General features: G+C 40.8%; 1 protein-coding gene across 23 annotated transcripts in view; it reads left to right on the forward strand.

Annotated features, from left to right (window-relative positions):
- The window catches only part of ptprda (protein tyrosine phosphatase receptor type Da), a 236,499-nt gene that overhangs the window by 68,810 nt on the left and 141,105 nt on the right, over positions 1 to 26,584 (forward strand). For all 23 annotated transcript variants that reach the window (XM_086058898.1, XM_086058901.1, XM_086058902.1 and 20 more), the window contains exons 5-7: positions 17,527 to 17,597; positions 18,072 to 18,195; positions 23,713 to 23,756. The gene's annotated coding sequence lies outside the window, so the exon portion shown is untranslated. The remainder of the gene's footprint in view (positions 1 to 17,526; positions 17,598 to 18,071; positions 18,196 to 23,712; positions 23,757 to 26,584) is intronic.

Raw genomic sequence — 26,584 nt, forward strand, 5'->3', positions numbered from 1 at the left:
GAACATGCCCATAGCTCAAACCAATCTTAGCTCAAAACTAATGATAGACCGATTATCTGCTGATTATCGGGGGCCAATCATTTTGCTGCATCTTTGCATTGTTTTTTTTTTTTCATTTTCATTTTTGTCTCTGCTGGCATCTCCCATTGCCAGTTGTTATGTTGATGGCACATTTTAGGGGGATTTTTATAACTTTAAAGAATGATAAGTGAAAGAATAAAATTTGTATTATCTAGAATTTTTTAAATCTTTATTTAGTCAGTTATAATTTTTAAACAAGACTGAAACTAAACTGAGACTAAACTTAATCATGTTGCAAATCTGAAAAACTGATTAACATGTCGTTAAAGTCATTTCAGCAAAGTCAAGTGCTGCAAGTTTTTTTAGATCAATACTTTCACTTTTACCTCCAAATGAATATGGACTTCAAATATTGGTTATTGGCCTTTTTGACTATCAATAATCTGTATCGGCTCTGGAAAAAACAAAGCAAAAACATGATCGGTCTTTCACTACCCAAAGCATTTGTTCCTATTCAAACGAATGGAAATGCCATTAATCCATTCCAGCATTGCCCTGCCAAAAAGTAACATCTTGGTTGTGGTTGCTTTACATATACAAGGTGTCATTGTCTTTTTTTAGGTTTAGTTTTAGAGCTAAAGGTAGGATTTTTAATCTTTACAGTATATTACAGACGAGTGGCACCATCTTTTTAGTAACACTATCTCCTTTGAGAACAACAAGTTGTCTTGCCTCCCTTTTGGCCGACCGTTTGATGAGGACGACGAAAATGATGAAGACTGGACGGAATCCACGGCCCAGGTTCTCGGAAGGTCGTGAGTCAGTTTGCCGGGCGGTCGGTCCATCTGCCGCACTGGCACCGCTCACTCCGTTGCAGGAAACTAGTTAGTGAGGACGCTAAAAGTGGTATGTGTTTTGGTTAAATGACTGGTGGTTATAGTTTTTCTATTCCTTCTGAATGTCAGGTGGAGATTGTGTCGTTCACTCTTTGTCAATGAAGACACAAACGCGTTCCCTCCAAAATGTGCAGGTGCTATGTTGTGTTCACTAAATACAAATGTATCAGGGGGGTAGTGTTAATGTATATCAAGTTTGCGCTCGCAAGTCATGGCAATAAGTCGAACGAATGGCAGCTCGTATCTCGAAAAGCTCAACAAAAAAATATGATCCTTACTCAATAAAGTTTCAGAAAACGTGTTCTAGGAAGTCAGCCGACATCCAAAACGTTAGTGTTGCTGCATTTGGAGAGAGGTTTCATGGTTTATTCAGCTTTGTTAGGATTTTGACAAGTCCAAGTGAAAGCTTGGGATAAGACTGTTGAGCAGAGCACGATTCGCCGTGAGCTTATTTTTGTAAAACCAGCGAGGAAGACAGCGAGGGTAAACAGGAGGTTTGCACTTGCGGAGGGGGTGGCAAAAATCACAATTTTACAGGAGGCATTAAAAAAAAATCTGACTTTGCTTTCTCTGAAGCAACTTGGGGGACGCGATGTGCAGTGAGTCGAGAGACTCACACTTTCCTCAAGCTGAAAGCTTGTTAATTGGTGTTCATCACACTTTCAAGGGATGTAATTCACCACTCTAAATATAAAAACGTCGATAAACGTGTTAAAAAAGTTGGAGGAAAAGTCACTGGTGTAATCGACACCTTTTGTGCGGACTGTTGCTGTCGTCTCTCGCTGTGAAACTCAAAAAAGTCAAAAGGTGCGAGTACGGCGCTCTTCCAGGAACATCTTCCAACGATATTAATGCAGAGAGTGAAAAATGTAAAGTGGGTGATTCACAGCTTCTCTCGGAGCAACATTAAATTCAGCGTCCAGAGTTATTGGTTTGGGCTTAGGTTCCTGTCAGCGGCCCAACTTCGTTAATCACCAACTCTTTTGATTTAGTAGTGTGACCTCAAGCTCATGCATCCCACTTATTATGGGATGCCGACATATGGAGATTTTGCTCGCAAGCATTTTTCCTCACCACCGCCTATGCCAACAAATAATATTCTGGCATTGGACCAAAATGTCATGTCCTCCATGACGGGAGCATTACATTATAATGTCAAAATTAAAACTGAGAGGGATGATGAACGAGGGGACATGCAAAAGTTGGGTGCATGAGTTATTGCAGTCGTACATTTTTGCCAGGAGGGGATGCAGACTTACGTTTGGTCCAGTTATCAGTTTTGTGTTTGACGATGAAACGTAGGATACATGGGCAAAATGGCCCAAAAATGGCCTTTCCAAACCAAAATGGCAGACTTCCTGTTTCCGTGAGGGAATGGGTTCATGACACTTCTTTGTGGGCCTGCTCACGATAGACCTGTCAACCAAATTTTATAGATTATGGGTCCGAATTTTCAAAACATTCCATGTCACACGATGGCTCATTTTGTCTCAAGTGTAATAGGACAGAAAATGAAGTTAAAACTTTTTGCTTTTGTGTAGGGATGAGCGAATACTGATACCAGGTACCCAGCCTTATTTGAGGGCAGCCAATACCAGTTGTACGATCAGGAAGTAGAAAATAAGAATTAGCAAAACTGAAAATTGCTTTATGGTGATATATAGGACTTTCTTTAAAAATATTTTGGAGGAAATTAAAAGTACTAGCGGGTATCAGCAGTCTTGGACCATCCAGAGTTGTATGGCGCTCATTAGCAATAAGGAGTTTTGATGAGCTCGTACTCCATGTTTTTTTCTAGCTCTTATGTAAGAATAGACGTTGCATGACGTGCGGAATAGTCATTAGCAGTAAACTTCATTGTCGGATGCTTTTATTCCCCCCATTTTCCTTTTAAACACAAATTGTTCAACATTCAATTGAAAGCTGGATAAAAATAGGTTGCTGCAAAAACTAATTTCCTTGTAATGCAGTTGTAAAGGCTTAATTATGTGCCCTTTTAGTAATACACCCATCTAACAATAGGGCTCCGAATAAACAGGAATCTCCAATTATTTCAGCCGCTTTTTTCCCCCTCGTCGTTATTTCTGGTGGCAGAGCTCGGCCGGCAAAACGGTACGACACCCGGGCTTGTGCAAGCTCAACCCTGACACCTCACGGGGGCTTTGTGAGAAACCGAAAAGGCTCCGGCTGAGATAATAATGCCGCGGGATGCTGGCAATTGTGCTGGGCCTGCCTGCATGCGCACCGTAATTGTGTCTTGCCAAGTGGAAATACCATCAATCAGGTTCAATGGCGGGAAAATCAAGTCAGGATTGTTTCTATTGTGGTTTTTTATTTTTTTATTTTTTTTACTAACAGCTTTTCTATTATAATGCTGTTCAATAGCAGCATTTTGGCAAAAAGTTAACAATTTTTTCCCAAAGGAGGCTTCATGCAGTTTATTGCCATTCCCAGTAGAAGTTTACTCTAAAACTTAACAGAAAACAAAGAAAATTTCTGTTCATATTTAAAACAACCATATCTTAGCATTTCAGTCCACTAGCCTATTGCTAATTTGATTAGCAGCTATGTTGTGGTTTAACCCTTCTCAGCGTACACAGCCACCATAAAGTGCATTGAGCTCACAAGTCATAGCAAAAAAAAAGAAAAAGAAAAAGAAAAATTAAAGAAAAAGTCTGACTGAGAATTACATGCGACATTTTGACAAATAGTTGGTATTTCTTCATTAAAAAGAGGCGTTTCAAACTTTTTTCCCCAATATTTTCAGTGGTACAAGATGATATGAGATAAGAATGTTTTGAGTCACAGAACTCGTATCGTATCGCACAACTGCATATCTTTGTCATCTATCTATTATAGTACAATTAAATGCTCTTCCGTTACATTGTAGAAGTTGCCGTAAGCCTGCGTATCCACCTATTGCCATTCATACAACAGAATTACAAAAATAAATAAATAAATAAAAATGATTTAGTTAAAATCATAGCTAAATTAAAGTTTAAAAGCAACCAACTCTCAATTAAATATATTGCTCTTAAAAAGTTAACTACTGTACAACTGAACTGTCCTTTAGCAGTAATTCTTCGGTGTACCATTATTGATAGCCTGCTTATATCTAGTGGTACGTGTACCACACATACTGTGGTCACAAGACTTCCTAGAGGAGAAGTGGACCTCCATTCCTCTAGATGGATGGCTAGCTGTTCGATACGCGTTTGTCTATGTGAGTGTTGTTTTGTGCGATTCATGGACATACTTTGATTTTACCGGTCGCCTTTCTTTTCTAAATTACATTTGCTGCCCATTAGTAGCGTGATTCAAGGCCTCTGTGGAACAAACTGCCACCCGATCACACCATTATTATTCCCTGATTAAATTCATGCTTGGGGGGAAAAAAAAGCTCCCAAGTCACTCACGCTCTATTAAGAAGATTGAGTGTCCGTGTTTAACACGATCTAATGGATGGGTGAATTACGCCCCAGCTATTAATGTTTAATACGTAATTGAATGTTCTACATGGCCAAACTTGTTTACCGGGATAATTGATGCTTATGTTGTGTCGTTTGTCTGCAACACACACATGCGCACAGAAAAAGGAATAGAAATCCAAGTGATGGGAGTTTTCATACTTTACTTCATGGCGTTTGGAGAGCAACCCTCGCAATACGGCAGTCAAAAAAAGTCGACAGTTTTGACGTGTGATGTTCCGAGTCGGAGCTTCAACTTGCGGTTCCTCCGGAGACCCTCCGGGAAGGCCGTTGCCGCCGCACGCAACCATCTGCAGCTGCAGCCTACAGGCAAAACACTGCGTGCGTGTGTGTGTGTGTAAATAAATATGCACATATCTGGTCTGGCTACCACAAAATTGGCTGTCTCGGTACCCTGCTAGTTAGGCTACCGCAGATTATGCAAGACTATGTAAGGTTGCACAAAAATGTCAAATTGTGTTCAAATGACGGAACACAACTGCCGTCTACTCGACTGGAATGAAAGTCTGACATGCACTAGGCCTACCGTTGTCCGTTGTAGCTGCTAAGACATCGGTTGCGTTGGATGCTCTGCCGTCAGGGATTTTTTATTTATTTTTTATACGGACACGTCACGGTTTTATTCTGGTTGCGGTGAAATTTGGTGTTCGTATCAGGACTTCACATCTCAACATGGGGCAAAATTGTTGTTACATTTCTGAATTCTTTGGAAGAAGTGTCATTTCTTTCTCATAGAATCATTCACTAAAATTGACCTTATAACAATGGCGAACACAATTAGTTTCATTAGGTCTGACAGCTCTTTTTAACAATTTTTTGGGTTCTGAATCCAAAACTGAACTCTGTCAACTTTTTCAGCTATATGATGTATGCTTTTTCGTTTATGAAATACAATATACATAGTATACACAGTAAATTCTGTAGAGTAAATTTGGCGCTATTTAGAGTGGGAACAAATACACTCAGTTTTAGAATAATTGGAAAAAAAAGTCACTTGAGGGTTGAAGAATAAACCTACAACTTCAGGTTGGGAGACCGCCGATCTACTCCCTGAGCCACCTCCTGCTATGTGTTAGCATATCGCTCGTGTCAGCTGGAATCTTCGTAACTCATTGTTTTTGGTCTCCTCTTGGGTATAGGCAAATAGCAGGAGTGGCATAGCTCAGGTGGTAGGTAGTGTGGCAGTCTCCAAAGCTGAAGGTTGTGAGTTTATTCCTCAACACTTCAGTAAGTCATCTGAAACTTGATGTTCTAGAAACTGCAATTTTGGAACCAACATGCCAATTTTGGTTTTAATTAATTTGCACCCAAAAAAACGTATGAATGCGTTCTATTTTAAATGTTTTAATTGTCCCAAAGACATATTTATAGTTTTTTTTTTTTTTTTTTTTTTAATGTTAGAGCATACAGAAGGCTTTGATGCAGCCTCTGGACTGCAGAGAACGGGTGAAATGTTTTTATTAATTACAAAAATGTATAAGGAAAAAAGAGTATAAGAGATCAACCAGGGCCATGTAAAAAAAAAAGCTAATTTACACACAGTTCTAAACAGATTTGTGAATAAAGATGAAATGATGAATGACGCTAATTGCTGCAAAACGGAAACAGACAGAAATATAATATTTTTTTCCTGATTAAAATCTTTCTTTTGGTTCCATGTTTTATAGCAATAGCACACAATATTCTGTGGGCCTTGCAAAAAGTGAAGGGGCTTGCTTCAGTGAAAATATCTGGGAGTGAATTAGTTAATCAGCATAAAAACCTCAATCTAACTCAATGGAATCCCTCCCCTCCTCTTCCCCCCAAAAAATATTTTCTCCAGTGTTATATTAGAACTTGAACTTTTATGGAGCCTCCACATATACAATACCTTCACTCAATGAATGCCTGGTGGGATGCCAAGTGGTTTTATTTGACTGGTCCATGCATGTCAACTCCAGTTCCATGCCCTGACTATTGATGCATCACGGTTGATCCACTCTTACTCTCGTGCTGTGTTGCACAATCAGTAATCAATATGGATGATTTGCCAAGAACTGACATCATTACACACACACGCACTTACCTCCATCCTCGCCGCTGAGCAAACGCTGTCCTCCCGTCAACCGAGCCTCCCAGGTGGTTCGCATTTAGTTTGAACTTAAAGGCGGTTTTAAGCTGATGAATAGCTTTTATTGAACGTGAATACATTTAAGGATAAGGATTAGTCAGCACTTTCTCTCTGGCGATCTAAATCCTCCGGAGGATGTGCTGAGCATGTAAAAAAAACAAAAAAAGCACCAAAGGAAACAACTGTTTTAGCTACAGCAAAAAAGCCATCACTTATGTCATCAGTCAAATAAAGAAGCATGAGCCCCAATTTGTGAGTTGTTTTTTTTTATCAATCAGTCTGTTTAGACCAGTGCGTTCTTAAAGCTGTATTCAAGGATCTATTGTCCCTGCGTCTTCCAGGTGGATCATCTTAACGATTGGTACTCAGCCGCGTCAATCACGCTGCCGTAACTACGTCGTGTGTGCTCGTTCCTATGCGCACTTTGAGTGTTTGTAGCATGTAGCCGGTGAGCTTCGGACTCAGCCATTCATCGTTGTAGCTCCAACAATCTCACCGCATACTTTGAAAAGAGCAGCAAGAGGACATCCGTCTATGAAGTGAGGCTGGCTGCAGATGAGCTTGCAGTATGTCAGGATTTACTTGAAAAAAAATCTAAATTTTGTTCACATCAGAAATTCTAGTTAAACGCTATGTAACATTTACTTAGAACTTCTGAATGCATCAACCTTTACTAGGCTTTTTCCAAGTAAATGTCACTCCCCATTTTTACAGTGTAGGCGTTTCCCCCGGACGAGCAGTAGAGCTGGAAGGATGATCTTCCGCATACACAAAAAAAAAAGAAAAAAAAAGACAAACAGTCGTTTGGCTTTTACTTTTCGAGAAGATTCTTGAATACGCCTTTAACCTAGGTTCAATCGAACCCCATGGGTTTAGTGAGTCAGTCTAGTGCTTCGCGGAGGTCAAGACATGCACCCGATTCAAATGATTTGTGCTGATACGGCCTGCTTGGCCATCATTGGCTGCAGGTGATCACGCTTCATTGCTTGGCCTATCTGTGCTGCAGGGAATTTGGTGCGCTCCGCTCTTATCTGCATATAAAGAAAGTGGTTGAACAAATACATATGTGCAATATGAATTCACATGTATAACAGAACATATGGTGTTCCACAAGGTTCAATTCTGGAGCCTCTGCTATTCCATTCCATTCCTTTTATCTGCTGCCCTTGGGTTCCATTTTAAGAAAACAGTGCTGCTGTATAGATTAGTTGAGTCAGTATTCTAACTGCATATTTTTGCAATGCCAAGTTGAGCAATTCAACTCCAGCACAACTATCTATCTAGAATAACTGAAGGAACACTTCCTTAAGTTGCATAGAAGATAGGGAATACAAGAACACAACACTTTCTGAATTCAAGGTGAAGAGAACCAGACTTGATGAAAAGGCTGCGCTCCTTTTTCATTTTATTCACCAGTAAACCCTATACGTACTGTATGTCTTGAATTTGAAAAAAAAAAAAGTTTAAATTTTCAAAATAGAAGGGTTTGCTGAAAGCGCATTTAAAAAGAAAAAAGTTTAACCACTGGTTTAGCTCATCATGGGTAGAACCACAAAGCCACAGGAAGTCACTGTTACTCAATCTGTCATGTGACAAACAACTGTACGTGGTGTGCTTTAACATATTGCGTCGTCTTGATCGGTGTAGATAGCTTTCCATGCCATGTCATACACGCCAGCTCACGCATTGTATCAGGCCTACTGGGAAAAATGGATCTCTTTATGCAATCAAGCAGCCGTGAGCTTCACGCGCGCCGTTTAATTTGCACACATATGCCACACTAACAGCGTGCAATATACATGGACCGACTTTCAAGATGTCAGCGTGGAGTTATTGCAGAAGTTCCGGTGCGCCAGCACGGTGTCACTTTATCACTAAAAGTGCGCATTTCAGCAGGTTGTTTAAGAAGTTGTCGCTAAATTAGAGCGCAAATGTGAAAGGAGACACATGGGGACTGTCAGCTTGTCTTGCAGTCTTTTGAAGACGACTGTTTCCTCTTCCTTCCCTCGTCCCATGCTGCGCACACAATACTGCCAATTAGTTAATGGGGGGACAGTGGGGCGAGCCGTTTTCTTGCATGTGCACTTGCTGCAACTTGGAGCTTCAAAGGCAGCTGGAAAGCACTTAACAAGCCAAGCACATTCTGTACGCGACTGTGTGACGGCCAAGGGAGTTACTGTACACCATAATAGTTGAAGAAATGACATTTTAAAGTACTTGGGAGGCACTGATTGATACAATTCTAAAAACAAATCAAAGCTGCATGTTTGAAAGCAATAGGATCAGTATTGCATTTGTGCATTTCAGCCACTAGGGTGTGCTAATGAGTCTCTTAACTCATTCACTCCCAGCCATTTTCACAGAAGCAATCTCCTTTGCTCCCGGCTGATTTTGACTGATTTTGCAAGGCCCACAGAATATTGTGTTCTACTACTATCAAAACATGATTTTCATCAGGAAAAAAAATATATTTGTATCTGTTTCAATTTTGCAGCAATTACCATTAGAATATAGCTAAGTTTAATCAATATTCACATTCCTAATGAAAACACTGACAAAAAGAGCTTGTTGCAACTTGGCCCTGGCTGATCTTTTATAGTCTGCTGTCACCTGCTGGCCATTTTTGTCATAACTACCATTGCCTTAAGCCACCTCTTCATGTCAGAAGCTGCATCAAAACCTTCTGTATGCTCAAAAACATGAACATGTAAATACGTTTCAAAATGATGAAATTGAAACTATTCACAATTGAGTCGCCCATCTTCAAATTGGTTTAGCCTCAAATTTGGTAGTTTTGTATTTTAACATACGTCACTGCCACACTCACCACACACAATGACAAAAACTCACAGAATGTGCCTAATATGGCTGCCTAAAAAAACAATTTCCTGTGCATTTTACATGATGAGTTCTGAAGCATGTTGCTGCGTTGTTTTGACAACACTGCAGCCAAATGAAGTGCTCAGAATGATTATTACATCCCCATTTTGACTTCATAGCCCGGTCTGGATTTATTGATGACCCTTAATAAAACTGTAGCATCTGATTAATGTTCCGCGAGCGGCTGATAAGGGTGATACATAAAATGTGGGATGGATGCACGCACTACATTCTTATTCCTCACACCCTACAGTAGTTAGAGGCTCTAATGTATTCTGGGGCACCGTAAGACTCCCGAGTTGAGGGTTTTAAAGGAGCTCGCCACTATTGATTTTGCGCGAAAGATCGTCTTCCCAGGTTCATTATGTGGGGGGGCTCAAGGCCCAAGAAGTCAAGCCAGCGTAGGATAAACATACCAATATAAACCTCCCTGGGGTTTGTGCAAAATGTGTGCATGTTTTAATTGAGCAGGGTCTCGTTAAGGGGCGGGCCAAGTCAGCTTGGCACATATGACCCGTTTGGTTCATTAGTCCAGCATTTAAAATACTGCTGAAATAATACTCACATTTGTTGCATTAATTTAGTTGTGTTTTTTTTTATGTCACTGATTAACCTTCCTATTATGCTGTGGGTCAATTTTCAAAATGGTTTCAAATTCTACAACCAATTATTCAAAATGCAAAAACATGTAAGGTCATCTCGTATCCGAATATCTTAATTTTTAACTACTGAACTTGATATTGTTTATGTAACATTATGATTTATTGATGTATTTTTACCACAATATAAATAATCAATGTAATACCAGTCTTATGGCATCTATAGGCAATTACAAATCCGTTTTGGTGGTGAATCACTTGCAGATTTTCTCCATTCTTGGCAGGGCTTGGTCCCTATCCCTCGTGAACAAGGGGTTTGCTGTACAGTATGTGGAAATGCTATAAAAAAAAAAATCTGGAATCCAAGCTGCTATCACATCCTTCATGTGCCGCATTCTGAACTCCAGCTTGTGTTTACATTTGATACATATTCATGTAGTTATATTAGCTTTTTTTTTGAGTCTCTATAGTTAGAAATGTAAATGAGGAACCTCCTTTTTTGAGTTCATGTGTTGAAAACAGCAGGGCTCGTTGTGCAGATGGCGCTTTATGCAAGGTGGGCTCGAGCGAGCAAACGAGCGAGCATCAGTGCGAGCGATCGATACCTCATTAGCGCCTCAGCCAGCCGTCGTTCACGTTTTGTCACTTTACGTTCGGCGTCTCAGTCCATCGCATGCCCGTTTGAAAGGTGTGTTCTGCATTTCCACTTGGCCGCCTTAGCATATTTTTAGATAGGCAGAGGAGGAAAAGGGGAGAGTTAGATAGCTCATGGCGCTGGTACACTTGGAGATAATGCGGGATGAGCCTTGGGCGTAGGGTGTATGTGTGAGTACGGGGGGAGCGTGTAAGATCCCTCTTGTCACTTTAGATAAGAGGAGGGAAATAGGAGCGGTTGCAGAGGGACTGGCTAAGTGCTTGTCGCTGTCCCTTTCGCGTCTCATCGACGGGGGCCCCTTTGGTGCGTGTTGAGAGGCAGATGCCCATCTCTGTCCCGTCAGTTCACTTCCAAATGGACAATCAGGTGTGGCGAAAATGGTAGCTTGTGTAAATATTGCGGTTTATGTTTGTCACACTTAGAGCGTGTTATCTCAACAACACAGAATATTTCAATGGCTGCATGGCGTTATAAATCATCAGCAAATAAAAACACTGACTCCAATTACTCAAGTCAACTATATTTATAGAGCACTTTAAAACTTAAGATGGAACCCATGGTCAGCAGATACAATGAAAACAGCAGAGGCCCCAGAATTGAATCCTGTGGAACACCATATGTTTGGATTTTCCCATCCACATGATGATGCCTACAAACTAAGCATCAATGTTTGCTCACACAAAATGATGTAAAGCCACATTTCTTGGCATTTCTGGCTTTCTGGCTTTGGGGTCCAAAATTTTCCAAATGCTTTCTTGTTTTACGGCGAGTCATCAACATTTATTTATTATTAATCACAATAACTCGCATGAGGGTTTGTCCCACTTTCTTGTATACAAGGTTCAATTTTGTCGATGAAGGATCCTTGTAAATTAATGAAATGGAATTCAAAATTGCTTCCTCAAACCACAATGATTGACTTACTGTGCCATTTCTTAAAATAAATTTTTACTCTTCCAACTTAATTCATAAATACAAGGGGTGAGCCGGATAGTCGTACAACATGACGAGTATCAGGTACTGATAAGTGATTTTTCCCGGATACGAATATAACACGGATAGACTTCCTTAATATCCGTGCTGAAGGAAAGCCCGGCCCATCCCTCCTCTCCACGGCGCGCGGCACACAGGCAGAGAGTGAGATAGAGGATTTGTCCACGCGGCGTCGTCTTCTGGCACACGGAGAGTAATTCATTATCTTTTGGTCCGTAATTTTCTTCAGCCCACTCGTATTTAGTTTTGTATGGTTGTCAAAGTTACGTGGTGAACTTGTTTTGGAACGCTGTGCAGTCACAGCACTCTTGACAAGGCAGAGCTTGGTTCGTGTAGCATCAGTCTCTCACACTGGCGTCCTAAGTTTGTTTTTATTTAGCTGGTAAAAGCACTTGCATGCACAACTGAACACACTACAAATCAATACATATTAAAAAAAATTCCCCCTCACTGCAGTCCTTAAATATATAAATATTGCAAATTAAGCTTTACACACACAGCTTAACACCCTTTAATAATTTTAGGTACTAAAAAGTAAATAAAACATTGAAAACAAAATAAAAACAATAGAAAAATAAATCTCATTCACATAATAGATCATTATTTCCTGCTGTATATGCTGCATTCAGCAGTATTTTCCCAAGTTTATAAAACAAACTTGTTCTGTAAATAGTTTCTTTACTATTGTGATTTAAAAAAAAACTGAATATAAATGTTCAGACTATTATGTAATTATTTATTCGTACACTTAAAAAAGATTCCTGTTCTGAGTCATAAAAAAAAAACATGTTCTAAATAGTTCCCTTACTATTGTGATTTAAAAAAAAGTGAATCTCAATTCTCAGACTGTTCTGTAAATATTTATTCATACACATACATTTTCTGAGTTCATAAAAACTTTTTGGGAAAAATAGTTATTCTTTTGTGATCAAAAGCATTGATTTGAATCTTTATTAGGCTATTCAAATAAGCAAAAAATATAGAAACTTTTGATCCATCCATATCAATTTCAGACTAACTTTTTCGGGGGAGTTTCAATTTCATACTAAATGATACAGTAATAAAGTAAAGCTGCACCCATTTTTGTTAAACCAGGCCCACCTCTGCTTAAACCACGCCCACTTCCAGTTTATGCCACACCCACTCCGAATAGAGATACAGATAATTTAGATGGTCGAACAGATACAGATGTTGCTGTTCTCGCTCATCCCTAATAAATACTCACTAGCATTCCACATCCGTTCACGGTTGTTTTTACTGTGCCTTTTCTTGACATTACTTTCTTCAGGTGTTGTATTTGCTACAATGGCTTAATGGTTAGGTGTAACTTGGAGTCGATTTGACCAGCACCATAACAGGATTGAACCCACAGCAAATAGTTATTGCCCTGAACTCTCTTAAAAAATAAAAAATAAATAAAAAGGAAGACCCTCTGGGCCAAGCCAGACGAGCTGTTTACCCCTCGCTTCCACTTTTTATGCTAAGCTTGGAGCCTGCCGGCGTTGGCTTCATATTTAATGCACCGTCGCTGGCGTTCGCAGTCCTTCTCATCTGGCTGACGGGATGTAAGCCAAAGCGTGCGTCGTCTCCCAAACGTCAGTCCGCCTCCTTTTGCAGACGTACCACTCCAACCCCCAATGTGCCTTGGTTAACACGGCCAGCCTTTGCAACCATGGAGAGTATAATGTTAGCTTTGCTTAAAACCCGTTGGGCCATCTGCGAAAGAAAACAATTTCTTCAGTTCGAGACAATATGGGTCAACCCCCACCTATTGCAGTTCGCTATTCGCAAAATCGAATGATTGATGTTGTGGTTTCTTCATCAGTAATTCACTTTGTATTCATCTTGTTTTGAATAGCCAATATGAGGATGTTAGCATTGTCGCTAACGTAAGCACAGCACAGGAGGTGTCCTGGCTGGTCCATTAACATTCCAGACAACTCTGTGTCGGTGATTCAGTGTGACTTTATTTTATTAACCATTCTTCTCTACGGGCAATGTCCCGGCTGGTCCATAGAAGTGATATTATTTTTACCTACATTTAGCTCTTCGGGTGTTGCCATAGCAACAACTGAGCTGCGCATTTGATTTTATCTTGATTATTTATGTATTTTGTCAGAATGTGCCGGGTTTTAAGCAGGAACCATTTGAAGGCGGTTAGGAGACGTGTGCAAACATGAGATAGGTCGCCGCCCTCCACTGGGACGCCGGGAACATGAAAAGACGATGCAGAAAAAAGGTGACATCGCCCGCGTGGAGTGAAAAAGAGATAAAATTAGAAGCAATGCACTTTTTAATCTCACGTGCACACGGCACTGGCAGGAATTGAAAATAAAGCTGACTCGTCGAGAAATGAGATCGGGCGCAGGTGAACGCAAGCTGGTTAAAGGTTAAAGAAGGCTTGGAACACAAAATGATGCATCAATGCTAACAAATAGAATGCTATGCAAGTATTATTTAGTTTAGTAAAATATTTAATACAGAGCAGCGATTAACTAATTGCAAACTTGGCGAACTACAAGCCCAGTCATAAACATTCTGTTAAATCCAGCAATCATATTCCTCATCCAAAAGTTTGATCCTCCACCTGGAGACATTTGTCATGTTGTTCCGCCTTTGCGATCCCACTGTGACGGCGGGATATTTGTTCTTATTTGCCGGTGACAGCTCAATGTGCACTCTCCTGTGGAACGGACCCATCAAGGCAGCACGGAAATGTATTTGGCCTCGCTGTCAGGTGTTCTTCCTCATTCTCTTGGAACAATAAAATCTCAACAAAATCGGGCAAAGCAGCTCAGTTTCTGAGAGGACATCCACTTCATTATGTATATCGGCTTTCACAACTTTATATTTTGCGTGTCCACTTAATAGGAGATACATAGTTGCCATAGCAACACGTAAGGTTGGCTATTGTACTTTTTAGAAGTACAGGGGTACTTCAACTTGAGTTTTTGTATATATATTTTTTGGTTAGTTTTTAGGCTTGGTGTTGCAAGCATTGATCTAAGTGTGCTTCAAACCCTCCACCGCTATAACAATTTATTAATTTTTTTAATACAGGCTAAGTGTACTTGCTTCAAACTGTAAATCGCCAATCCCAATTGATTTTAAGTGGTCACCTTAGGGTACCATTTTAATCAATGCACAGTGTAATAAGTTAGTGATTTAAATATTTTTTTAGCTAGGTAGGAACATGAGGTAAAATATCAACTTGAATGCTGCGGTGTTTGGTAACTCATACAAGATGTCTGGGCTCCACCTGACAATGATGTGCTGTCTGATGTGTTTTTATCCCACAACATGACCCTACACACCCCCCCCCCCCCGCCTTGCACTGAAAACAGAGCTTGCAATATAAGGCTCCTTTCCGTGATTACCTTTCTCTCCGTTCTTTAATTAAATCCACTCTGTCTCACATTATTAACCGGACTCCTCGGAGACGGCTGCGGCGCTCCTCTGGCCTGAGAAGTGAAAATGAAACGGGCAAGATGGATGGCGAGCGTGCGTGGAAAGCGCGGCGTGTCGCTCCCGAGACTCCAGACAGCAGCTCGTCCCCCCCCTCCCCGTTGTTTGCGGCGCTGCTTGAAGTGCTCACCGTTTTTCTCTCATGCTCCTCTAATGCCTCACTTCCTCCCTCACTGCCCACTCAGCAAACAACCTGGGAAGATGACCCAGACGTTTGGGAGCCCCCACCCACCCCAACGCTCGCATGCCCGTTTCTAATTAACAATGCGAGCTGGTGAGGCTGGGGAAGGAGGCACAGGTGAGGGAGGAAAAATGGGTCAGCCAGAAACAAAGGGAATCTTGGGCTTTGGCAGAGCAATAGCACAGACTAGTGGCTAAGCTCAGGAAGTGCAACCTCCCCCCTCCTGTGAAGAGGAAGGGAGTTGCTTCAAAGTTTGATGATCGTTCGACTATTCGCCATGAAAGAGGGGGGCGCGAGGGCACATTTATCACCGCCTGGGGCTTTAATGTTACCTTGATCCTTTCATCTGATCTGTGCAAACAGTTGAAAATCGATCCAACAAAAGCTTTTAAAGCCGCCGTTGTAAAGATGCGAGGTGATACGGTGGCAGGAGTGCTTGTATATTTAGGGAGATCATATTTTCTAGGGCGAGGCAGCTGGTGGTGGGGGTAAAAAGACAGAGGGGGGAAAAAGAGGTGTCGAGTTTCCTGAAAGTGGCACATGGAGCTCCTCGTTTTCACTTTAGCCTTAATGTGTTTTCCCCTCTTCACATCCTCCCTCGCTGCGTCTCCATCTCCATCAGCCCATTACCCTCCATGTCTCTCGTGCCGTCCACTTTGCACGCTTATTCTGCATTGAAGGGAAGCAATATCGCCGCTTTCTGACACTTTTGCCTTTGAATCTCTCCCGGGCAGGACCTGAACCAGGCGAACCTTTGTGGAGCTGCGTTATTAGAATGAGCTGATTTATGGCATCAACGTTTGGCCACCCAAAACGCAATGGCAAAAACTAAACGTTTCATATTTGTGGTAGAATGAATATTAGTGACATACTATCGAGCTCACGCGAGTTGAGACATTTGGAATCCCACTGGAGTTCTAGGCAGGACACTCCCTGCTGCCATGAACTGTCAATGCCGCTTACTCGCCACTGGGAGAAGTAAAGTCACTGGCGGCCATCTGACTTAAATACATGGATTTTTCTCAAGTGTTTTCACGTTATTTTCTGCCTCTATGGCGGAAATGTGCATGACATACAGTTGTACCATTACGTTTTTTAACTAGGCAAGGACTGCCTCCCATATGCGGCTTCCAGCTCAAATGTTGGCTACGTCAGTCTTATACTGGCCCCAGGTGGCCATTGCATCAATACCAGAATGAGTAGCATGCAATTGATATGTTGTGACAAAAGCATGTTAATTCTTTTCAATTCTATTAACTGTTTTTTTTTAAGTACGATATAATGGGGTGCAATTTTTCCTCATTAAAATGCACATTACAGCAATTTTTTTGTGTTTTTTTGGGGGGGAGGCAGGCTGGGACTGATTAATGGCATTTCTATTCATTTCAATGGGAAAAGAGGTTTTGAGATGTGGTACAGGTGTTTTGAGTTAAAAGCTTGGTCATGGAACAAATTTAAATCATATCTATCTCAAGACCGTATGCCACCATTAGCTTCTATTTACTGACTCTGTACTGTTTTCAGAAATGGCTTTCTTCAGGCTTCTGATTGGCTAAAATGACGGTATGGTGAGGAGCTGTAACTTAAAAAAGAAAAGGTGAAAAAGGATCGATTTGACCTATTTCATATAAGGCATCTTTCACATTTGGTAGCCAAAATCATCTTTGTGCTGCCCTTTAAAATGACCTTAAAATGGCTGCTTCAAACCAAAATGGCTGACTTCCTGTGTTATTTGGGACTGTTGGATTTTTTTTTTCTTTTTTAGTGATTCGTTTGGTGTAAGAACAGCATACTCAGGCCCTAAGATATGCCCCCATCTCCCACATCCGTCCTTCTGTGCAATTTGCACAATTCATGTTGCACGTAATGAATATTCTAGTGATGCCATGCAGGCAGGAAAGAGCCGGAACAGAACTGCCGCCGTCACGCTTGTGTTCATTTCGAGCTGCCTTGTTTGAGCCTGACGAGCTGAGCGCGGGCTTTTTCGACACAATGGTGTCAAACTCAAAAGTGGGCTGTGATGTCGGAGCAGCTCGCTCACTCAAAGAAAGCAAACGGCGTCGCACCTGCCGGATGTGCTTGGCAGGGGAAGGAGGCAGCTTGGGCGGCTGACTAATTCGCCACATGTCATCGGGGTGGTATCGCTTAAAATCACACCAAATTTGTTTTTTATCATGTCTGACACAAATACAAAATGAACGTGTCAAACTTTCAACTTGTCTGTTTGTGTTTCTGCAGGAAAATTCAGAGGAGTTTTGTTCATCTTCATTCAGGTCTGAAGCAGCAATAGCAACCCTTATTCCAAATAGGTACGATTTTTTGGTTTTAATTGACATTTTATTTTTCTTACTTGAATGCTTTTTATTATTTCATACATTTTTTATGTTGTGGTTCTTGAACTGAACACAAAGTACACACCTCAGATTTAGATACAATACATAAATTGTGCTACAGCGACCTCTGGTGGATTGAGCCCTTACTGCGTTTTTTATTTCAAACAAAATGGCAGCCATTTCCTGTTTTGTTTCATTTTATATGGGGAATTTGTTCTTACTTGAATTGTTTGTTATTTTACTTAGATTTGATTAGAATATTTTTGTTTTATTCTATTATTCTATTAATATTTTTTTTATTAAACTTTATTGATTCAATTATTTCATTTGTTTATTTTACTTTATTTAATGTAAATTTTCACCCAAATGAGCTAACCACCTGGTTTTTATTTTACTTAATTTTATTTTTCAAGCTAGTCACCCTACATTTCCTATGTCTCATCCAATCAGCGCGCTTGTTGCCATTATCTTGGTTCAGCGCCTCCCCTTTTGGTTCCACCGGTGGGTCGGCGAGGTTCACCCGCGGCATCGGGACAGCATGTTGGCACCTGAGTGACCCCAGCCTCGTTTTACGGTAAGTAGGCCCACTTTATTAAGTCCACGTCAGCTCTTGAGTCAAATAATTACAAAAAGATCTCAGTCACTGTGCAGTTGATAGTAGGACTGCAAGCTTACAACCTTCCGAAGAGATTGTTGCGATCAATGAAGAATGTCAAAGCATGCACATCATTTTATTTGTCAGTGCGCCGATCTTTCTTGCTGGGAGAAAAAAGTTGAGGATAGAAATATGAGTGTGTACATACAAATTAAAGGGATAGGCCTACTTGAGTTATTAAGCCCTTTTCAGCAGTAAAAAGTTCATATTTTGTCCAGAATTTGATAACTTCATTATTTTTCATGTACGATTTGATACCTTTAAAACCACATTTTGCCACTTGCTGTCGACTGAAGATGACATGCTGAGCAAATAGGTAACGACCAATCACGGCTCAGCTGTTTTCTGGGTTTGGTCCGCAAACTGAGCCATGATTAGTCGTTACCTGTTTTTCTTGAGCACAGGTGATGTCATCTATAGACAAAATATCTTCTTACTGCTGAAAATGGCTCAATGAGTCAAGTATTCCTTTAAAATATTACAACTTTGCGTTTTTTGTTTGTTTTGTTTTTTATATTGTTGAAAGCGCACATTTTAAATCTAAACTACAATTTCTGCCTTTTCCTTGTTGAGTTTTCAAAAAGTCATTCAAACATATTCATATAAATTGTGTTATTTCAATAAAACAAAAATATTGCAATATTTAAAATAAAAACAATACACAGTGAAGTAATTAATAAGATCAAATACAATTACAAAAATACTGAATAATGCAATCAAATATTCTTATTTAATATGCTAATCTCGAGTATTACTGCATTTTGTTTGATTGTTTTTATATATTGTTTTTGATCCGTTATTAATACAATTTATTATAGTTTTGAACACTGAAAATGCTGCATACTAGTCCTGATTTCAACATATTGGACACAACACATCCAAATCCAATGTGTTGTCACTATTCACCAGTCGGTTGTCAAATGAACATGTCTCGCATTGGACCCCACTGGATTGGGATGTAGGTCTACTTCATCTAATGATCTCCCTCCCCTGCCCCGATTAATCTCATTTGCATAAAACAATCATCTAAATCAGCAGAGCGTGGTGTCAACGCTCGGTTGCAACTTGTTATTCGCCACCCCAATGCACAATGGAGCTAATAAAAGCTCATATGAATGGAAACTACTGGCAGGTGAGCATTGAGAGTACTGAGGTGTGTGTGTGTAAGCCATGAAGAGGCTGGTCACATGACAGGAAATGCTGCTCTCTCTGCAAGTGATGAAACTAGCCCCCACCCTACTCCACCTCCCACGCAGCCTGCACATAGATGGACATTAAATCAAGATAGCCACAAGATGGCGCCCTTTGCTCATGAAGCCCTCCTCGACAGTATATGTAACGCTGCATTTTAAAATGTCTTGTCCTTAAACATACATGAAATTTAGATTGAAAGGGTAATTAAATTACACCATTGTCAATGGCGCAAAAATGCATTTGTTTTGCCACATAAATGCTAAAAGATTGGAAAAAAATCAAGTCAAATTCACTTTCTTAAATATAAAAATGCTGTTTTAAGTATAACTAAGTAAAAAATAAAATACATTTAAATTAATTATTTAAATATATATGATTAAATCATTACAATTTATTGTAAAATATGATTGTTTTGAAAAGCAACTTGACTTTTTTTTTATTTTTATGTTGCTGTTGCTTTCTACTCTATAAAGCTTTATTTTTTTATTATTTGTATTTTTTTGTTGTTGCAATAAATCCTACGGAATTTAATAGCAACATATCATGTATCGGAAATTTGGCAGATATCAGCCTTATTTCAAGGTATTGGGTACTCACAACGGTGGCCGATACCAGTGTCAGCTGAAAGAAGTTGTGCAACCAAATTTTCTGATTGGGACATTTTCTACCTACTGGATTACTTGTTTCATTTGATTGATTTATGTATTTAAAGTCATCTTATTGTATGTTCTATACAGCATGTGTATTTTATTAAGAGAAAATTTCTCTTTAATTAAGAAAAATGCTATATTGTCGTATATAGTGGTCTTTCTTTAAAATAATCTCTCATTGTTTTTGAGGGAGGACATTTAGAGTATCAAAAGTACTAGTTATACCGGTAGTTGGTAGGATTTGAGTATTTGTACTGTTATCGGTGGTAAAAAAAAAGTGGTATCAAACATCACTATTAATAACACCATATAGTCACCATTTAAACAACCATTTACATGCCACATATTCAGCTGAGATACACACGCCTGCACTTCAGTACTCTTAATTAGCCTCATGGGCAAGCCAAACATAAGAAGCAGCACTCAGTGTGATCTTTCATTGCATTTTCCCCCTCCCTTTGCTGTGGATATAATTCCTAACGCTTCCACCAGATGGCAGTCTAGCAGCAGCGAATCGGCCAGCTGTACCTTTGCCTCTGAAATTAACTTTTCATTGATGCTCTAATAAAGTACACAATCTATTTCAATGTGGCGTTAACATATCTGCAGCGTTTTCCTCATCTCACACACACACACACACCTCCTTGCCATCTGTCGGTGCTGTGGCCCATGTCTGCTACACCGGGAACAGTTGGGAGCAGGCGAGTGGAAGCACAAGTGTCTCGTGGCTCGGCACTTGTCTTTTCTAACCCCCTCGCGTCCCCCTCGCGTCTTCCTCCCCTGCTGTGCTTTTGTCACCCGCCGTTTCCCCGCCCTCCCCGTCTTTCATTGTGCCCGCCATTGTACAAAACAAAAAGACGGAGCATGTTAGTTGATCAAGCTAAGGTTGGCAGAGGCAGTAGCAGTGGGGCGAATGTGCAAATATGTGCATTTAGAAAGATGAACTTTTCCGCACTTTTCTATTTTCCACATATCTGTAAAGACCCTTCGTAGGCAGCTTAAGTAATTTGAACACCGACGCCTTCCATTTTCGCTGCCTCCAAAAGTGCTTTCTTGAGGCGGAGTGATAAGAAATGGCAGCCATCAGCAGGAGGCTCCGAGCCCAGTTTATTAATAATAATAATCATAAGAAAGCGTTACTGTGCGCGTTAGTAGAAAAAAAAAACGTGATATGTGACTATCACTTGGGAAAGAAAAGTGCTTTTAGCCTTCAGATGTTCCGCACTGCGACCATATTGCTTGTTGTCGTCTATTGCAGACCAAGGGCCTCCACTGTTGGCTTTCCCCTTCACGGGTGCAATCGTTCTCTCGCATTGATTGTCAGCCATGATAATATAATCAGGCGGAAAGCCCGACAAGGCTGGCCGGCCCGATAGATCAGCGCTGACGACAGCGGCGCTATACACAGGTCATAAACCCTCACCTTCTCTGTCTGACCCCGCATCAATTTGCCTCTTCCCACTATGAATGCAAATAACAATGCATTTTTGGTGACATGTTTACGGTTATCTCTGTATCTCCCGCCGCCGCCGGCTGCCCCTAAATGTGCTGACGGCGCGCAGCTAATGGCGGCCGGTGCCCGCGCCCCAAATGGCGACGGCGAGCGTGCCGCGCCGCGCGTGCCTCCTCCTCGCCCTTCCGTCCCAGTCACTTGTGTATGCATTGAACTGATAAGTACCGCGCTTCATTTTCCCCATGGCGAGGCACAGTAAAAAAAATGGGGAGTAATAATTGCTTTGGGAGGGGGCGGAGGGGTGTGTGCGTGTGTGTGCATGTGTGCGTGTGTGTGAGACGAGGACAGCTAAATATGCTTGATTGCCTCCTAAGCTTCATTGCTATGTAATGAAATATGGCTGCTGCAGACTGAGGGCCAACGGTGCAATACAGTAATCCTCGCATATTTACGCTTCGCTATTCACAAATTCAACTATTTGTTTTTGAACCAACCCCGCGCTATTTGCGGAAAATTCCTATTCAGTATTTGCATTTTTTTTTTTTACTCTCAGCATTGTCTAAATAAGAATTTGTCGACTCGTCACGACTATATCGACGATCAAAATCGCCAACAATTAATTTAAAGAGTCGACGCTTTGTTTTTTTAAATATAATTGCTCGACGCCTTGGTTTTCTCTCCAAACTGCCTCATTTCCCGCTTCGTCCCACTGGCTGTATGCCTGTCTGTGACGCACATGCTCAGTAGGGATGTAACGATAACAGCGATATTGTGATTTTAAAACTTCCACAATATCGTCGTCGTCATGTCACAATCTTAAAAGCATCACATCTGTTAAAAAAAAAAAATGCAGTTCTAGCACCCTCTGGTGGCTAGTTTTTTAGTGCGGTTTAATTTTCACAAGGCATGTTTTGGCCCATCTATGTTTAAAATCCACGCTAATGGTCAGATGAAGGGGAACGTGATATACTTGTGAACCGAGTCAATGTGTGCGTGCATTGGCAAGTAAGTGCCTCAACATTAAGTGTTATTAGAGATTGTACATTGTTTATATGTATGTCTGCAAAATGTCCACAATGTGTTTTTTTATTAGTATGAGCTCTTTTTTTGGTCTTTTTTTTTTTTTACAATATTCTGACCTTTTTTAAGAATATCGTGATAATTATCGTATTGTAACCTTCACGCTGACATTTGTATAATATGGCACCCGTTGCCAGTATTTAGCGGCGGCTCCAGTGTTAGCGGCTAGCATTCAGCCGCTAACGCACATCTTCTGGCGACAGCTGTGAAAACTTTAATTTTCAAAAGTAGTTAAATAGACAAAAATTACTGCACACGGCACAGTGGCAGTTCCCACTGATGACTTATTAACAAACCAGGCTTACTCAAATGTGCTGTTTTAGCCGGCAAAATTGCTACTGTGGTTCTGACGTTACTTAGACTTTGAGATTTATCTAAAATATCCCTTATGTAATATCGTATGTTATGCTGTATATCCGTTTGTAGCAGCCCTAGTGTCAATGAAGGAAGTATTAGTCATAAAGTGGTAGAAGCAGTCAAAAAAAAAGCGTAAAGAAAAAAATTGCCTCATGCCTCCTTGTCTGGTAGTCTCTAAACTAGAGACTTAATATTCAGCGTGCATGCGTTTCTTCTTTCTATGCGACTTTTCCATCTGCAGATGACATTCACTGAGAAAATTGACTCGGAATTAACACTTTGGCCCGGGAAAACTAAAATTACCACGTTCGTAATTGTCTCATTTGACGCTGCTGTTTAAAACAAAAACATTTTGTACAATAGTGGAGCCAAATTAAAACTCACTCAGTGTGGATTAAAACAAAAACAACATGTTTATACTGTATTCAATCAATGCTCTTGCACCCACAGTAAATTTGTCCGTTTTTGCTTGGAGTCTCTACTAATCACTTACTACAAGATGAGTCGAGAAAATGGCCCGAGGGGGGGAAAAATGTAATCACCCAAAGCAAGTCCATAAAAGTCTAACTGCTAGGAGAGGAGACTTCTACCATTGTGTCGCTTGTGTGTAAAAACAGAAAGAGATTCGCGCAGGTAACTCCACGCGTTGATGAAGCCATTCATCTCCATGCTCTTCCCCGTCTGTCTCTCTTGTTTACGCAGTTCTCTTCCCTGAGACGTCCGCGACGACATGAGGCCTGCGGCAGGTAAGGACGCCTTCGCTTCAATTTCATGCCGCGCATCACCTCCTTTTTTAAGGCTTCCACGTGAAGGGGCCAAGTGAAAAATGTCAAGTGATATCAAATCAAGCGAGTCGAGTCTGGACTACAACTCGGGCGGGGAGTGAGGGGTGTGGGGGGTTTAGACGACATCTGGCAAAGTGACTGAGAGGGAGCGGGAGACTGACTGGCACTGATGGGACCAGACTGGGACTGCGCGGGGCCTGGCGAGCCTGATTGATAGAGTGTGATGAGACTGTCATGGAGCAGCGGCGTCGGCAAAATAGGCGGGACGGTCTATGAGAGCGGAGATCGAGCGGGAGAAACGCATTGGAGAACACGTGACGGATGATGCTGGCGAACAGCTCGAAAGATGGGCGGCGAGCTGCTTCCACCAGGAGGACGTTAGGCACAAACCTTCAGATACTGATAACATACTATGTTTGATTGTCTCCATAAAATTAGGTCAAGTCCCTGGGAAAAAAATAAAATGTCACCTGAATTGGTCAATTTAACCAATACGATATGATTTGGAGATTTAAAGAAGAAAAGCTGAATCTTCATATAAACTCTACCGCTACCATTAGTACTTGTGTTGATATATAACATTTACACACACACACAAAAAACAACAGTAATAGATCACATTCAAATCCCAAAATGTGTAAAAACGTTTCTAAATACTTTGTTCTTCCCTCCCAAAAACGAGTTTACACATTCTTTGTTTTTGTTTTTTTAATGCAAGAACATACATAATGCTTGGATGTAGCGTCTCACATGAAGAGGTAGCTTAAAGCAATGGTTGTTTAAAAAAAAACGGCCAACAGGTGGTAGCGGAGTATAAGAGATCAGCCGAGTAGAAGAGATCAGCCATCAACAATAAGCTCTTTTTGCCAGTGTTTTCACCAGGAATGTGAATATTGATGCAACTTATCTATATTCTAATGCAAATTGCTGCAAAACAGAAACATACAAATATAATTTTTTTCCTGATGAAAGAAGAGACTATAATCTTTCTTTTGGTAGGTTCCTTGTTTTTATAGCAATAGACACAATATTCTGTGGGCCTTCCAAAATCAGTCAAAATCCAGTAAAACAGCCGGAGTGAAGGGAGTTGCTTCAGTGAAAATGGCTGGGAGTGAATGAGTTTAAGAAAGATCTGAATATCCCAATATAGCATTTTTCCTTAAAATTGCATGAAAAGAATGGCAATTTTCAATTATTTTAAATTAAAATTTTGAATCGGCCATAAGAGTGCGGCTGATGCTTATATCAGCCAGTGGTGCACCAGATCATCTTTGATCCATATGGATCATGGTTCAGGCTACACATAGTCTCTTTTTCTGCAAAGGTTTACAAAATAATAATAATAATAGTCCACCCATCCATTTTTTTCTTAACCGCTTGTCCTCACAAGGGTCGCGAGAAGCGCTGGAGCCTATCCCCGCTGGCTTCGGGCAGTAGGCGGGGTACACCCTGAACTGGTTGCCAGCCAATCCAGGGCACACAGAGACGAACAACCATCCACGCTCACATTCACACCTTTGGACAATTTGGAGTCTTCAATTAACCTGCCATGCATGTCTTTGGAATGTGGGAGGAAACCGGAGTACCCGGAGAAAACCCACGCAAGCACGGGGCGAACATGCAAACTCCACCCAGGAAGGCCGAAGCCCGGACTCGATCTCACGTCCTCTGCACTTGGAGGCGGACGTGCTAACTAGTCAGCCACCGTGCCGCCAATAATAATAATAATAATAATAATACATTTAATTTGTTCTCCGTTGGTCTCTTGAGGCCTCCCTGATTTTATGTTTTTTGGATTTGTTGGGGTCTGGATGTTTCTTGGGCTGGGGAGGAGTTCTGGTGGGGGGTGTCTGGTCGGTGCTGGATTTCACCTTCCTTGGTTTTCTTCGGTCCCCTCGGGTCTCCTGGTGTTCGATTTAGGTGAACGGTATGAGATTTTTTTCCAATAGGTTTTCTGGTGAGCTAACAAATACACACACGCACGCACGCACGCACGCACACACGCACATACACATACTCACCCACACACACAAAAAAAAAATATATGTATGTATGTATGTATATATATATATATATATGTATATATATATATATATATATATTTAAAAAAAAAGAAAAAAAAAAAAGAGCAATGATGATGACATTTCCGAATGAACAATACTGAGCTCTTAAAAGAAAAAAAAGGAAAAAAAATAAATAATAATAATACATTTAATTTGTAATGCACTTTACATTTCAAAAGAAATCTTAAAGTGCTAAAATAGTACATTGATGCCAATGATTGATGTCAATGAAATAGCCTTAGTAGTCTTTTATTTTGAATTTGGCCCTCGTAGTGCGTGGTGGCGTGACGGCTAGCTTGACTTGTGTTCTTGACATTTTCGTTTGTTATTGCCATCGCATAATTGCTAGCAACATCAACACAACGCCATCCTCAAATCATATTCAATCACTCTGGTGTTAGCTGCTTGCTGCTGGCAGCGAGTGCCCAGTTGGCTATTTTGAAAAAACTAAGTATCTCTTAAAGATTAAATGCAAATGTATAATTGCGTAACAGAATTGAACTTAGCCAGTGTCTCAACCACAAGTTGAGAATCCACTGCACTATTAAAGGGAACTGTTCATATGTTCCATGTTGGCCACGAATGCCGCAAATACTCAAAGCATCTGTTAGGCACACAGCGTTAGATCTTGTGGACACATGGCACGCTGGCAAGGCCAAAACTGTTGGGAATTCAACAGTTGGTGATTTCAGACTGAATAACGGACAGCGATTTTTACGTCTGTGT

The sequence above is a fragment of the Leptonotus elevatus genome, chromosome 17 (genome assembly GCF_054856555.1).
Source record: "Leptonotus elevatus isolate MCC_2025b chromosome 17, RoL_Lele_1.0, whole genome shotgun sequence".
Lineage (NCBI taxonomy): Eukaryota > Metazoa > Chordata > Actinopteri > Syngnathiformes > Syngnathidae > Leptonotus > Leptonotus elevatus.